This window comes from Ictalurus punctatus, chromosome 22 (assembly GCF_001660625.3).
Source record: "Ictalurus punctatus breed USDA103 chromosome 22, Coco_2.0, whole genome shotgun sequence".
NCBI lineage: Eukaryota > Metazoa > Chordata > Actinopteri > Siluriformes > Ictaluridae > Ictalurus > Ictalurus punctatus.
Window position 1 is genome coordinate 7,589,570 of NC_030437.2, and position 16,727 is coordinate 7,606,296.

General features: G+C 44.8%; 1 protein-coding gene across 1 annotated transcript in view; it reads left to right on the top strand.

Moving 5' to 3' along the window:
* The window catches only part of fam172a (family with sequence similarity 172 member A), a 185,230-nt gene that overhangs the window by 17,183 nt on the left and 151,320 nt on the right, over positions 1 to 16,727 (top strand). The gene's annotated exons all lie outside the window — the stretch shown is intronic.

The window sequence follows — 16,727 nt, forward strand, 5'->3', positions numbered from 1 at the left end:
TGAGCATGGGTTCCCTTCTGAGTCCGGTTCCTCTTAACATCTGGAGTTTTTCCTCACCACCGTCACCACCGGCTCACTCAACAGGGATAAATTCACACACTTAAAATCTCTATCCTGTGTTTATATGTTTCTGTAAAGCTGCTTTGAGACAACGTCTGTTGTTAAAAGCGCTACACAAATAAAATCGAATTGAATTGAGCCAAGACGCGCAATGTGCCGTCATCAGCGTGTGCGTTCAGCCAAAGCCGTCTTCGGTTCACGTGCGTCGAACACGAGTATAGCTGAAAGGTCTCGTTTACCAACAAACATCACTGCCTGCAGAAAAAATTCAGGCGACTACAATTTTTGGCCTCGACGATCGCAAACAATCCTGTACGGTCCGCTGTACGGTTTAGCTTACACAGCATTTAGGACATGCTTTTATAATGCTTCGTCGTCATTTTCGGCCGACGGACGACGTTTTATCAACGTGCACACGAGAGTCGAACGAAAATCCGAGCCACTTTTGTGAACCTGACAGGAAGTTTTAGTCCGGAATGGCTAGCGAAAACATTTACACACGGCTCTACTAAAATATTGATAAGTGAGGTTCGATATATGTGACTGAGCAGCCATCTTACCTCCATTCATTATTTTATTCATAGATTTAAAGGAATTATAATGTAGAGTGCGAAAGAAAAGTCTGCGTTCTCTTAGAGATGACATCTGCGACTGTATGGTTTGGATTTAAGTAACGGTGATTATTTTAGCCGTTAGCGTGCAGCCCTACTCGAAACTAGCATTCAGAACGCCCATAAAGTCAGTTTATCCCAGTCCTTTAACTCGGACGAAATGTTTCCACACCGCACTTGTTACGAAGCTCCTAATCGTAATCGAATCAGCGTTCGTCTCCATCTCGGCGAGGCCGCAGTAACGTAGTCCGTCCCGAAGCATCTCACCAATATAGTCCTGTATGTCTTTGTTGATGAGAGTGCTGAAAGGCCTCACCGCAGGGCCACGGAGATGTTCACATTCATCACGTTTTCACACACGGACCGTCAGTCAATTTCCCGCGTGACCCGTATGGTCACGTCAGAGGCGTAGGAGAGGGTAATAGGCCAGTCGGAAGTGTGTGAATGGCGTGGTGAGTGCGGCGCCGCGCACCCGCCCGCGTCCGTGGGAACAACAGAGCGGCGGGCCGAGCGCTCGCTGCCGTGCAGGAGTGGGCGAGCGCTTTTGTGAGGATGCACACAGCAGCAGATGTCCAATTTGCACTTCAGCTCGGTCTGAATGAGGAGCTGAGCGGCAAGTACACACACACACGCACACGCACACACGCACATAGACAGGCATTAAAAGAGCGAGAGAATCACACAGCTGAACACAGAGGTCAAGGTGCCGTGGGTTGATGAGGTTAGGTCTGTGATGGTGAGGAAGAGAAAGTGGTTCTGTAAATCATCAGCTGTAATGATCGTTCCTTTCAGGAACCTTACTAATAATGAACGCGTGTCGTAATTTCATAGCAGTCTTTATTTATTTTTTTCAACTTTATTATTATTTGTGATTGGTGTTTGCAGATTCATTCACGTTCGTCTTTCTCTATTAAGCTTGTACTATTTGTTTATTTATTTATTTAGTGAAATAAGATTTTAGATAAAACATGACACGGTGTCCGACACCGACCCGTTATCTGTCGAAACCGATTGCCGAGGAAGCCGGTTTGCTTTCTGATGAGCTTAAGATGGAAAAGATAACTAACTAAGCAACAAATTATATCTCTAACAGGGCGTATCCAAAGAAATAATAATAATAATAATAATAAAAAAAATCAGGAACCAATGGGAGATTAGACTACATGGATGCGAGGTTTGTATTTATTATTTATTTACACTCATCTTTAGATCGTTTTATTTATTTATTTTCTTTCCCCTTCCAGGTGAAAAATGGCATTAACGTCAGACGAAAGATCGAAGATGATGTTTAATTTGCGTTGGCTTCTGACGTTTCGGACACGTCCGTATATCGGATCAGAAAATCTGCCGATCCTTATCCGAGACTAATCCAGCCGTCCGGTATCAGTATCGGTCCGATACGCGGACCGTCATGTCCGAGTATATCGCGTGATCGTGTGCCTATACGTGTACTTTAACAGTTCTTTATTCTGGTGTTTCCAAATGTACATACAGTCCCCTCCAAAACTATCGGAACGGCAAGGACAGTTCGCTTTTTTTGTGCTTTACACCAAAGACATTTGGGTTTGAGGTTAAAAGATGGATATGAGGTGAGAGTTTGCGATTTTCAGGGTTTTCTTTTTCCTGGTCTTAAACATTAGAACTGTTAGACACCACTCGGTGTCTGTTGCTCAGTACAAACAGTGGTTTCTTTCTTTTCCAGAACATTCCACATCGCTGTATAGGTCGATTTTTATTTATTTATTTATTTTTTTTTTGTCTTCTCTCTGCTTCAAATCTCCTCGTTTTTCTCCCATAGACAGCTCTCTGATCGTCTTATCGGCTTGTCCTTTTTAACAACGGATGAAGCCTTAACACAGCTGAAGCTGAAGGCGAAAACCAAGGGTAGATGTTCAGAGCTGTGTATTGTTTAAACAGTCGGTCTAACAGGACACACCTGGGTAACTAGAAACACCCGTCGGTCACAAGGTCCAGTATTTTTGCTCGCCTACAGATTGGCTGGTCTGATACAAAATGTCGTTTAACACACGTCCGCATTGAAATAACTTAACTGAAATCCTCAACTCTCTTGTTATATTCATGTTTTGATCTCAGAACCCAGATGTCTTCAGTCTACAGCAAAAAAAAAAAAATAAACAAAGAATTAGCCCTGCTGTTCCAATAGTTTTGAAGGGGACTGTATTATGGTATACGTGTTTTATGTTATATATATATATATTGCAAACCAAACGACGACAAAGCAGTCTATCAGTAATGTAATAACTGCAAACTTACTATAGTTTAAAAATGAGGTCCATGATTTATTCTGCTGTCAGTCACCACGCTGTGTGCGTGAAGTTCTTCCTCCAGTACTTTTAACTCACAGGGACGTCTGTTCCGCCCGTCCATCATCACTGATACGAAGCCTAAATCAGCGGGCTCTGTTTCATATCGGACGCACGCAGAAAGCGTGCTGATTCAGCACTGCCTTGTGCTTCACATTAGTGCACGTTAGTGATAAGAGCAGTTTACACATTTTCTCCCGGGGTCTCACCCAGCTAGGGCTGGGCAGTATGATGATGTAATATCGGTGATAATATCATGATCAGTTATACAGCACTAGGCTTTTTCTTATTGACAAAATTGCAAACTGAATGGAAGCAGCTGATCTGATGTTAAAAATGTTTACAGATTAGTTGTTGTTTTTTTTTATAAAAAAAAAAGCATTTTTCCCCCAATTCAAACATTCAATATTTTCAGTGTGAAATATAAATATAAAACAAGCAAACGCTAACTTTTTAATAATGAAGAGTGAAATGCATTTTGCTCATATTACAGTCCCTCCAAGATTTGGGGATTTTTCGCGACTGCAGAAACGAACGCAAACCCCGAGCCAACGCCGCGATGTTTTTGTGACGTCGTCCCGACGCGCGTTCCGCCAGCGCCCCCTTCGGTTCACACGCGTCGAACACGAGTACGGCTTAAACGTCCCATTCACCAACAGACATCGTCGCGAAAGGCCGCGCAGAACCATTCCGTCAATACGATGCAGAGTGCGTCGCCACTTTTGAAAAAAGACGCAGCAAAAAAACGAGCAACGATTACAAACAAACTCCGAAATACTGTACGGACCGATACATGATATAAATCACGTAACCGATTTTTATTATTTTTTTTTAATTGAATTGATTCTTAATGTAACACGACTGTATTCCTGGCAGCGTGTGAGACAACGTTGCGTATGGTGTCTTGGAGGATCAATGGTGCTCTGATATTTTTGTCATATCGCCCGCCACCCTAAAGCAGCGCGGTAAGAAGGTATGATGGCAGTGAGCATGGAGATAACGTGTCACAGTACACTTTCCTGAGATCTTTCCTGAGATTGTGCTACATCTAGAACACTGGCTGCTTGTTGACTCACAGAAAGGAAGTGCATGATTCGACGTGAAATCTTTCTCGGTTCTCACCGTAAAAAATATCCGAAGGGAAGGATTTCATTTAAATATGATCAAAACCCACATGCAGCAGTTCTGCTGCTCCTGCTAGCGCTCTGGTAGCGAACATTAAATATCATCATATATTGAGAGAATATCCCCCCCCCCCCCCACCCCCCCACACCTGGAGCTCATATCCTATCGTAAAGAAAACGGTTCGACAGACGTGTTTTCTCTCGCTTTCGGACGCCGTGGCTCAGCAGCCCAGCGCTTTTCAGTTCTAGCAGGTGCGAGCCGGACTCGTCAGTCAGTCCGTGTCGGGTGTGAGATTAAATGGAGCTGGTGTAGGACGCATGGCTGGCGGTGTGTAGCAGCAGCAGGAATCTCTAATGCAATCTTCACGGCCACCCAGAGGCTCCTCAGCGGAGAGCGGCGAAACAAAGCGCCTGTGTCGTGCTCGCTCAGCCGAATCTGTCTCTCTGTTACATCATGTCGGCACGATCGTTAGGGGGCATGCAGAGATAACTCTCTCACTCCCTCTCTCTCACACACACACACACACACACACACACTGAGCTCCAGAGTGAGCGATCATTGGCAGGATTTGCATTGTTGAATGCTGACAAGTGTGAGCATTTTGCCTCAGAGGTGTGTGTGTGTGTGTGTGTGTGTGTGTCTCTGTTGGTGGTGGTTATTTTCATAGTGAGCTGTAAGTATAGAGAGCTCAGCTGTGTGTGTGTGTGTGTGTGTGTGTGTCTGTGTGTGTGTGTGTGTGTGTGTGTGACAGAGAGAGTTGCAAAATATATTCATTTTTTTTGAATATCCAATTATTATTATTATTATTATTATTATTATTATTATTATTAATAATAATTTACTTATTTATTTGATATTTTTTAATAGCCATGTGGATGTATATAGAGCTCTGTTTCGTGTGTGTTGGTTTTTTTTTGTATGTAGATATATGGAGTTTGTGTGTGTGTTGGAAAGATTTTTTTTTTGTATATATGTAGAGTTGTATGGATATAGGGTGTGTGTGTGTGTGTGTGTGTGTGTGTGTAGGTTTAATTTTTTTGTGATTATACAGAGCTGTGTGTGCGTGCACAGGCTTTATTGTCCGTATCTGTTCCGCAGACTTCGTGACACCTTTAATTGTGGTGTGTTTTGCAGAAGTGTGTGTGAGGTACAGTCTGTGTATGTGTATGTCCGTGTTCCTTGAGTCAGACGGGCTGTGTTCAAACACACATAAAGACACACACTACACAGAGTGTATCTTGGAGTGTGTGTGTGTGTGTGTGTGTGTGTGTGTGTGTGTGAAGGGCTCTGTACAAGCCTGTTCTCTGTGATAGGTGACACGGTGTGGGCTCAGCTCCAGATGGGAGAGTATTAAGCTGTTAATAAATGGGGATTTTTCACTCCTCTCTCTGCATCTGTGGCATGACAGACACACACACACACACACACACACACACACACACATACACACACTCTCTCTCTCTCTCTTACACACACACGCTATTCTAATGAAGCTGGCCGGTCCAGATGGCTGCCTTATCGTGGTCCTCTCCCCTTTTTTTCCCCCCCTCCTCACTCTGTGATGTGTGTCTATACACTGCAGAATGTAATAGTGCAGAGAGTACTGACTGATCGAGATGTACACTAATATCTACCGTATTCGAATGACGTCTCTATTTGTAATCGCACGTGAACGCACGAATCGCTCCCGAGTGCCATGGGACGTATAGGTCTAGTTTGCCGAGGTTTAATCTCGTGTGTGTAATCCAGTGAAGCAGAGAGGATGAGAACCGGATGAACACTGGCAGCTGGCTCCAGGAGCAGAGGGCACACCTTGGCAATCTTGGCAGTGAGAATACGCCTCCGTCGCAGTACTTAGAGATATGTAAATGCCCATGGTTTTGGTAAGACTTCAAAGGGTTTTCAGACGCTTACAGCAAAAGTAAAGAGTAAAAGGAAAGTCACAGAGTAAATAAATAAATAAATAAATAAATAAATAAAAGTGAAAGTACCCGTTTGCATCTCCCCTTCCGAATCGTGTGCTGTATACTCTGTAATAATTTGTCTTAATGAAAGCGCTGTTTATTAAAACGGCTCACTGCCTCCACTTTAGTGTCCCCCGAACAGCATTTGGGGTTGTAATGTTCGCCGCTCGTAATTCTTGACGTCTCTGTTTGTTTGAACTCTGCCAGACGCCACACACTGCTCTGGTCTCCACAGAGGTCAGGGCGAAACGTCGACCGCCTGCTCGATTTCTTCGTCGCTTTCGTTTTCTGCCCGGCATCGTCTTGTCGCGATATACATCTATATAATTCGACGCCGTGGCTTAGCGGTTAGCACGTTTGCCTCGCACCGCCGGGGTTAGGGGGTTCGAATCCCGCCTCCGCAGAGTTCGCATGCGCTCCCCGGGCTTCGAGGGTTTCCTCCCCCGGTCCAAAGACATGCGTTGTAGGCTGATTAACGTCTCCAAATCGCCTGTAGTGTGTGAATGGGTGTGTAGGATACCCTATGATGGGTTGGCATCCTGTCCAGGGTGTCCCCCCGCCTTGCCTTGGACAGGCTCCCCTAACGAGCCTGTGGAGGATCATCGCTGTGGAAAATGGACGGATGGGTCGATAATTATAAAACAATGATCTATAGATTTCCCATTCAGATACCACTGGGGATGCAAACTTTTGCATGCAACCCGGTACCAGTGAGGTCACCTTCGATTTCGTCTCTCGTCGTACTTTAGCATCATACTATAGTGTTCTTCACGATTACATTTACTGTTAAATACGTACAAGACTTAAGAATTTGAATATGATATCGTTTCAGACAGCGCAGAGTGTGGACCGGATTATAAGAACTGTACCAGCTGAGACGAAAGATGTTTGCTCTACAAGCTTGCCCTTTCAGTAAGCTTGTCTTTAATGAATTTCTTTTCTTTTTTTTTTTTTTTTCAAGCACAAGGACGTTACAGTAGTATCGAAACCAAATATGTAACACGGGCGTGTATTATGAAGCGCGAGAGCTTCATCAACAGCAGTATTAGTGTAAAGTGCACCGTCAAGACATAGAAAGCGATTTCTGTATTTATATGGCAGCGTGCGTCCTCGTGTAACCGTCACGGTTTTATATACGGTATTAAATCATAGGGTACAGTGTGTACACGTGCCGTATTTGGTACCTAGTAAGGAAAAAAAAACAACAGTTATTTGTGTTACATCATTGATGGTGTATACTGGGGACATTTTTTGCTTCTGGGTCCAATACTTTTGCAAGTGAAGCAGGAAGTTGCTCTTTTGAGGCAGGTGCATACTTATCTCACACACACACACACACACACACACACACACACACACACAATCTTGTTCTCCCCATATTTAAATGTAGCAATGACCAACCTTTGTCATTTTCCATTCTCAGAATGACCAGGGTTAAGAATGCATAGAAAACAGAGATTCGTATCCTGACGTGGATTTATTTATATTTATTTATTTATTTTCATGAATATAGAACGGTTTACAGTAACCGAGAGCGACGTTGGCAGCGGGAATCAAACGCAGACGTTTCTCCGAGGCGAATTGAGTCTCGCGCCGCACCACTTGTTGCTAATCGAAACAGTCTGCCGATTAAAAAGCCGAGCGAACGTTCGCCACGGTACGCGTTTGTGTTGGATTAAAAAAAAAAACAGAAAATGCTTTTCATGCCTTTTTAAAAGCACGATGAGGCATTTTCATAGTTTTACACACTGTTCTGTATCATTTTTAATCCGTGCCTAAAATATGCTCACTACATAGGATGCATGAGGGCATTATTAACCCTCGATCGAAATTCCGTTACAGCCGTCAGTAAGCGCAGAAAAAGTAGGGCACGAGTGCCATGGTGTTATTCACGAGCTTCGAGTTATTTCTGGAAATAAAGTTTCATAGAAGGAAATGTATGTTTTGCTAGTTACTTTAGGTGAGTAAATGTAAGTAAGAAAAAAAAAAAACACTCTCCAGCCCGTGCGGTTCTACAATAATAATCCACAGCAGGGGTGGTGCGATGTGGCACGGCATGACGCGCCGTTACTGTTACCACCCCCAAGTGGTTTATTTTCATATAACCACACGGCCTAAATGCTGGCTTATTCCCCTTATAGCACAGAGATTTTCTAACAATTACAACGTTTCATTTCTTATGGAATGACACGGCACACATTTCCATGGTTTATAGTTCAGATTTAACGATAATGAACATTTGAGAGAATTTAGTTCTAGTCATCACGTTATAGCTCTCTTTCTCTCTCGCTCTCACTCTCTCTCGCGCGCTACATATATATATATATATATATATATATATATTCTTTATTAATATATTCTTTATTTTTATCTCCACATTTTATAATAATAATAAAGTCATCAAAACTCTGGAGTAACACAAATGGAACTGTGGGAATTGTGTTGTGATAAAAAAAAAATCCATAATAAATCAAAATAATGTAATATTTTATCATCTTCAAAGTGGACACGCTTTTTGCCGAGACTTTCCAGAAATGAATTCTTGGCATATTCTCGACCGATTTCTTGAGGAATTCCCCTGAGACGCTTTTTAAACAGTATTAAAGGAGTTCACACCGACGCTGGACTCTTATTGGCTGCTCTTATTTTTTTTTTGTAAATAAAACGTTAGTTTTCTAATGAAAGAAATGAATATGTTGGTACAATTCTATTTTTGTCTACAACACCGATTTCACACATTTAATCACACACCTTCAGATCTAAAGGTTGTTAACATCATGAGAAACATTTCAGACGTTTCCAAACTTTTGACTGGTAGTGTGTGTGTGTAGTAGATATCCACAATAGGCACGTGAACATCAGAGCTGGACCATGGAGCGGTGGAGGAAGGTGGCCCGGTTTGATGAATTGAGGAAGAGATGGCACCAGGATGCTCTACGGGAAGAAGGCAAGCTGGCGGAGGAAGTGTGTTGCTCTGGGTAATGTTCTGCTGGGAAACCTTGAGTCCTGGCGTTCATGTGGATGTTACCTTTGACACGTAGCACCTACCTAAACATTGTTGCAGACCAAGTACACCCCTTCATGGTAAGGGTATTCCCTAATTTCACTGGCCTCTTTCAGCAGGATAATGCGTCCTGCCACACTGCAAAACTGTTCAGGAACGGTTTGAGGAACATTACAAAGAGCTCACGGTGTTGATTTGGCCTCCAAATTCCCCAGATCTCAATCCGATCGAGCATCTGTGCTGGACAAACAAATCCGATCCATGGAGGCCCCACCTCACAACTTCCAGGACTTACAGGAAGTGCTCCTAACGTCTTGGTGCCTGATACCACAGCACACCTTCAGAGGTCTTCCTCTTGTGGAGAAACCAGACAGCATAAACACCTCTGTCCTCAGTCTTTCCCGTGCCGGGAGACTGCAAAGCACCGTGACCGTTAGAAAGTGCCGACACCCGTGTTAATAAACGTCAGGATGCGAGATTGATTCGGAGTACGGATCATATTTAACTTCTCGATTGTGCTGTTCGATCAGTTCTTACCGACCGCAGATCGTTGGCGTCCGTGTCGGTATTATAAAGTTCTTTTGATGCGGCATTAAACTTTTCAGACCTGATCCGGTGCACCACGCCGCGCCGCGTGAAAGCGGCGGGTGCAAACGGCTGTTTTTAGGGCCGAGCAGTGTTTGTAGTGTGCTGAGGCAGTGAAGCGGCGAGCACGCTCAGCAGCATCATTCACGCTCCTTTTACTTTTATGTTAAGAGGAACTTCGATTCAGCAGAAGAAGAAGGAAAACAAAATGGCAGCTGTCTTTCATGATTTATTGCACCCCGTCACTTGTTCGTACCCCACGGTGCAAAGGAGAGGGGAAAAGAAAAGAATGGAGAGAGAGAGAGAGAAGGGTGTGATTTAAAAGCATATTATCCCTGTAATGCCTTCAGCACTAACACCTGAGGTGGTCATTAGGCAGCCATTATGTGACGTGTGTGTGTGTGTGTGTGTGTGTGTGTGTGTGTGTGTGTGTGTGTGTGTGTGTGTGTATACATACTTATGTTGGTTTGGCAGGAGAACAAACTTCCAGCAGACACTGGCACTGTGAGACGTCTGATAGGAGTTAGTTCAAGCTTAGAAAAACAGTTCGAGGATTGAAAATAAGAGATCTCCCGTTTTTACCCTCAGTTAAAGCATTAATACATCTTATTTCCCACGTTTTACTCCCTCTTTCATGCGCTCTCTCTGTCTCTCTCTCTCTCTCTCTCTCTCTCACTCTCTCTCTCCCCCCTATATTTTTCTGTCCCTCCCTTTCCCTTGGCGTCATTCAAACACTCTCTGTTTTTGACATCCGGGTCATTCTCTCTCTCTCTCTCTCTCTCTCTCTCTCTCACTCTGTCTCTCTCTCTCTCTCTCTCTCTCTCTCTCTCTCTCTCTCTCTCTCTCTCTCTCTCCCCCCTATATTTTTCTGTCCCTCCCTTTCCCTTGGCGTCATTCTATACACTCTCTGTTTTTGACGTCCGGGTCATTCTCTCTCTCTCTCTCTCTCTCTCTCTCTCTCTCTCTCTCACTCTGTCTGTCTCTCTCTCTCTCTCTCTCTCTTACTCTGTCTCTCTCTCTCACTCTGTCTGTCTCTCTCTCTCTCTCTCTCTCTCTCTCTCTCTCTCTCTCTCTCTCTCTCTCTCTCTCTAGCCTGAGTGGCTCCTAACGTCTGGTCTAAGATCAGCGCGTCAGTCCCAGACCAAAGACAAACATTGCTCATTATTGATTATCCGTTGCTGACGAGTGTTCGGCGTTATCGTAAGTCAGGGTTAATGCGCCCGCTGCCTGATAAGCAACTGTCCTCATTTTTCACAGCCCCTTCAGGAACTCTGTCTCGCTGAGGGTCAAAGTTTCACATGACACCCCCCTCCTCCCTCCTCCCCTTCCATCCGGTGCACAAACTTCTTATCGCCCGGGGCCTGAGGTCAGCCGGACGAGGGGATCGGAGCATATTACAGAGACGTCGTAGGAGGTCTCGCTCTTCTTCTTTTTTTTTTTTTTTTTTTTTTTTTTGTTCCATTAATTCATCTGCTTATTTTTCCCCCATGGTTCACGTTCCTTCTGTGACTTGTGTGCGAGAGCCTGTGATCCCCCACCTGCTTGTTTGAGGAGGATTTTACAAACAGATCGACTTACAGAGACAAAGTGCTCTCCGTTATGACTCCTCAGTTTTCTGCGTGCGTGTGTGTTTGTGTCTTATCGCTCCGGTCAAGGCTGCCGTGGCGTCTCCTCTCTCCGTCCCTCCCTCCCTCCCTCGCTCCATCCTTCCCGCCTCCTCTCAGCTGTGGAGCAGTGCGTGATCTGGCAGCGGACAGTACATGTCCGGGATTAATGCCGACCCCGTGCTCTCAGACGCTGTGTCTCCGAGCCGCTCTCCTGCAGATCCCCCCTCTAAGACTTCCTTCCTCCCTGATCTCTAGAGCACGGCCTCGCAGCAGCAGTCCGTTTCCCAAAAAACAAGCCGCTCCCCTCTGATTGGTCAGAGCTTTGATTTGTGTCTTTTGTCATGCGGGATTCGAGCAGCGGATATGCTCAGGTCGGTTTTGTTATGCCTTAGAGGATCGTGTGTCCATCAGGTTTAGTTTCGGGGTCGATCCTCGCGGACTTATTCGTTCATCTTGGTGAAAAAATACATTTTTACACACATCTCACATGTTCCTAATGTAGTCAATCAGCCAAGATGTCTCACGTGTAAGGTTTGTTTCTTTAGTTTTGCTCCGGAGCTAGATGATATCAGTCTTGCTAATGAGTAGAGGAAATGTCTCGCTCAAAATCCTGTCTGTTAATAAATGTCTCAAACCACATCCACGCCGGATCGTACATCACGCGGACTTGACGTGAACGTGACGCGGTGTGTTCCTGATATTAGTGTTCCTGAGCGCCGTGGCGTTATCGTAGCAGTCAGCGCGGACGACTAGAATGTATTGATTTTGATTAGCGCGTTTCGATGTCATTAATATTAAAAGCCTCTTTTTTTTTTGTCTTTTGCACCATTTTTAAAGGTCACAAGGTGATTAAAAACAAACAAACATCTGTCCATCCTTTCAAATGAACTCCACACAACTACGGTCAAATAAAATCTAAAACTATTATGTGATGTAACGCTTTCAGGCGGTGTATTAAACCTGTCGCGGCGTTACATATGTACTCTGCCATGTGATCAGGTTGTGTATTTCAAAATGACAACAGAGCTGTTTTGGCTGTCCATGTGAACAGTTTTGAATTCTCTCTGGACAGACTATCTTTCCATCCATCCATCTTGTATAGCGCTTATTCTTCTTCAGGGTCACGGGGAACCTGGAGTCTATCCCATGGAGCGTCGGGCACGAGGCGGGGTACACCCTGGACAGGGTGCCGATCCATCGCAGGGCACAATCACATACCCATTCATACACTACAGACACTTTAGACACGCCAATAAACACACCATGCATGTCTTTGGACTGGTGGAGGAAACCGGAGTACCCGGAGGAAACCCCCGCAGCACGGGGAGAACACGCAAACTCCGCACACACAGGGCCACGGTGGGAATCGAACCCCCGATCCTGGAGGTGCGAGGCGAACGTGCTAACCACTAAGCCTTCTCTCTTTACATTTCCCTACGTGAAACTGCACCCGGCGTTACAGCTGTGGACTGTCTGGTTGTCACTGTTTTTCCAGCCTGAGGTGACTAGTGACGTAAAAAGCGTTTCAGAGATCCGCAGCGTTACCCCGGTTTCCGAGCGAGCCATCCGTCTCCATCCGGCCTGCGATCACCATCCACGTCACGTAAAGCGAGGGAGGTGTGAAGCACTTAGCATTCTTACCTGCGGGGCTTTCATTATCAAACTAATAAGACAATATTAATTACGCGACTCGGCGGCGCTCTAATTACGCTGACAGGCGGCCGCGATTGTGTCAAACTTGAGAGAACGTGCTCAACTGCGTCTCTGAGAGGGCAGGAAAGGCGGTCACTACGTGCTATGTAGAATAATAACAATGGGAATTCTTCATCTGTCACTCACTGTGTGCACCTATGGGAATCCCCTTCTTAATGGTCCTATATGGGTTATTTTCACATATTTTGGTGAACAGGCATGTTCATGCAGACTGCGAGGGCTGACGATGTTTTTAGAAAATGTTTTCAGAAAAGATATTCTATATTCGAATCCAGGGGGCACGGTGGCTAAGTGGTTGGGGGTTCGATTCTCGCCTCCGCCGAGTGTGTGTGTGGAGTTTGCATGCTCTCCCTGTGCTTTAGGGTTTTCTCCACTTTCCTCCCCCAGTCCAAAAACATGCATTGTAGGTTGATTGGCATTTCCAAAATGTGTATATACGTGTGCCCCGTGCTCCCTGGGATATGCTCCAGACCCTGTATAGGATAAGCGTTATGGAAAATGGATGGATATTCAAATCCAGTCTTGGTCATGAGTTCCTTGTGGATGTTTGGTGTTGCTTCTTTATCCGCTACATTACTTAATTGACCTTCCAGGAAGCGCTTGAACATTTTTCTATTCCTTCTTGAACAGTGTGACGTGGTGAGACGAACCCCATCCCCCCCCCCTCCTATTTTCACTGATTTTTGAAGAAGTAGCACTAACAATCTCTAGTTTATTTTATTTTTATTATTTATGGCTCTGAGCGACACCATCATCAAGAAGCACTTTTACTTTTGTAGTCTGCAAATACGCAGGGTCAGAGTTCACCTAGATGAACTCGAAAGCGAAATTAGCTGCTCCTGGAAGCAAATTTCGTGGTCTGTTTTCTTTCCGTTGCGTGTGAATGGCCAGATGAATTAGAGGTCTAGGGGTTAGATAATAGGCCTGAGGACCCTGTTGATATTTAATGTTCCAGATACTCATCTATAGCTTCACGTCTGTCCAATAAGAAGCCAGATCCCTGACCCCAGCTCTGGGTCTGTACCTCAGACATTACACACAGCTGCCAGCTGAAGAGAGATTTACATACACACACACACACTTATGTGAATGATATTATTCCTATATATCAGGACCAAACCCTGTACACAGACATACCGCAGATCCTCATGACCCAGTCCCAGGTATATTTAGAGACCTGTCCACATTCTCCTTCCCTGCTATAATCACACCGAGCCACCTGAGACGCTGAAGCAATAACGGCGCACAAATGAAATTTCCTGCGAGGCTTATTGATATCATTAAACACAAGCATATTGCACTTCACAATCATTTTAGTCTTCATCAGAGAGCTTGACATTTAGTGAATTAGGTGCCGTTGAGCAGCCTATATCTTTACACTGTTTCACCCGCAGCTCCCTTCCATGGATTCAGCGGATAGATCTGTCATCTCATTTGGGCCGGCTGACCGCTGATGGCTGCTAATATCTCATTGCATTAGCTCGTTTGGCCCTTAATGTGCTTTTGGTGTTTGTAATCAAATAAGCAATAGCTTATGTCCTTTGGCTTTAAATGACTATGTTACCATGAGTGTATTATGATTGCTTCATAACTTTCTTTTCTCCCAATACCCCCCCGCCGCCGCCGCCCCACCTTTGCATCATAAGGAGAAGAATAATTCTACCAGAATCGATGCAAACCCAATGACGAGTCCTGTCAGGAAAATTTCCTTCTAACTCAAAATCTAATGCCTTCGTTTTAACAATACTCTAGATAATACTAGAAAAAACAACATCATCATACTGTACAGGTACACGTTTCCTTACCTTCCCTTTTACGCTTATGCGCTTTGCTTACAGTCCGTGTGAGTTCAGTACTGTCGGAGCTGTGTGTGTACACGTACGCAAACCCGATGACGAGTCCTGTCAGGGAAATTTCCTTCTAACTCAAAATCTAATGCCTCACTTTTAACAATACTCTAGACAATACTATTGAGGGGGAAAAAACCATACTGTAGAGGTACAGTTTTTTCCTTTCATTTTCTCAACAATTTTTCTAACGAAAGATACAAAGTCGTACTCTGACCCCGTAGGCAAGCTGCAGTACTAGTAAGCTCCAAGTCTTGTGGTTTGACTCTTCTGGCCATGTAGTGGCAGATTAGCAAAGCAAGCTTACTGCACTAGCTATGTACGCTCTTTCTACGCTTTATTTTGCGTCATAATGTCTTGATACACATTTTATGAGAGGTCATACAGGATATGCCGGGGTGGCTGTAGAGCGGGTCGTCCACTAGTCGTAGGGTCGGAGGTTCGATTCCCGGCCCACGTGACTCCACATGCCGGAGCGTCCTTGGGCGAGACGTTGAACCCCAAGTTGCTCCCGATGGCAAGTTAGCGCCTTGCATGGCAGCTCTGCTACCGTGTGTGTGTGTGTGTGTGGATGGGTGAATGAGACACAGTGTAAAGTGCTTTGGAACCGCTAAGGTTAAAAAAGCGCTATATAAGTGCAGACCATTTACCATTGTCCAGATGATGACAATCTTCCATTTTTGTGAACAGTAAATGGGAACTAATAGCAGGCAGGAGCTAAACTTCAGACCACGTGCTTGATGAAGACCGGCTTGAGGAATCATTCAAGCCGGGAGGTTGAATTTGTCACTTTACCACAAAATGGACTCCGACCTGATTAAAATCTCAACGCTCGTCTTGTCGCTTTATCGCACTGTAACCTAATGGTCACCTGCCTCTTTGATTGTTGCTAGTTTGAGTGTGTATCTCTGTTTAAGCCTAAACTTAACTCCTAGATAAATTGTGAAGGTGATATTCTAATGAATCATCTTATAATTTAAGCTCTCAGATGTATTCCAGAGATTTATTCATTAACCTCCTGTTTCCCAATCCGGAAGCAAAGACCTCCCACAAACAATGCAAGGCAGTCAGGCCACCCGGCAGCTGACCGACCCGGCTTTCCAGCACGATTACAGAATCCCGTCTGTCCGAGTGGGCGGCAGAGTCCTCCAAACATCACGAGCTTGGCATGGATGATAATTCCCTGGTCGTCTATCGTCCTCGCCTTTTAAAGTCATCCCACCGACCCCGGCGAGCCGGATTCATCTGTACACGAGCGGCTCCTTCCTGTCGTCTCGCAGATCCGTCAAATAAAGCGCTGTTTTTCCAGCTGCTGCGTATCAGGGTTTGCAGGGGACACGAAGAAAGAAAGAAACCACCAAAAGTTGTTGATGTCATTGAAGCGTGTAACTTTGGTCCCTGGGTTGAATTTGCACCGAGTACAAGTTCCTAAATCACGTAGCTGCAGGGATAAACATACCTCACATCAACTTCTCGGCTTGTAGTCGAGGTTCTTCTGGCTCTGGGGCCGATAGATTCCGTACTCTCTGCTCAGAACAAGAGCCATCCAGACACTCCCAATTATCCTCCTCGCTTCCCGGGCCTCAGATCTGAACATATGCGAAGGAGTACATGCGCTTTGCTTACAGTCCATGTAAAGTCAATACTGTCAGAGCTGTACGTGTACACAGATGTGCTTTGTGTGTTGCGTCAGCACACAGTAATGCTCTTCACGTCCTAAACCATGCTCAGCCATCTTAATTCACGCCATCCGTATGTTTGACTCGGCTCAAAGTTTGCCACGATAGCAAGTACGGGTCATTTTTTAATTATTATTATTATTATTATTATTTTATTTTTTTCAAATCACGCTCGGAATACAAATAAAGATGTCTGTCCTGTCTGTCC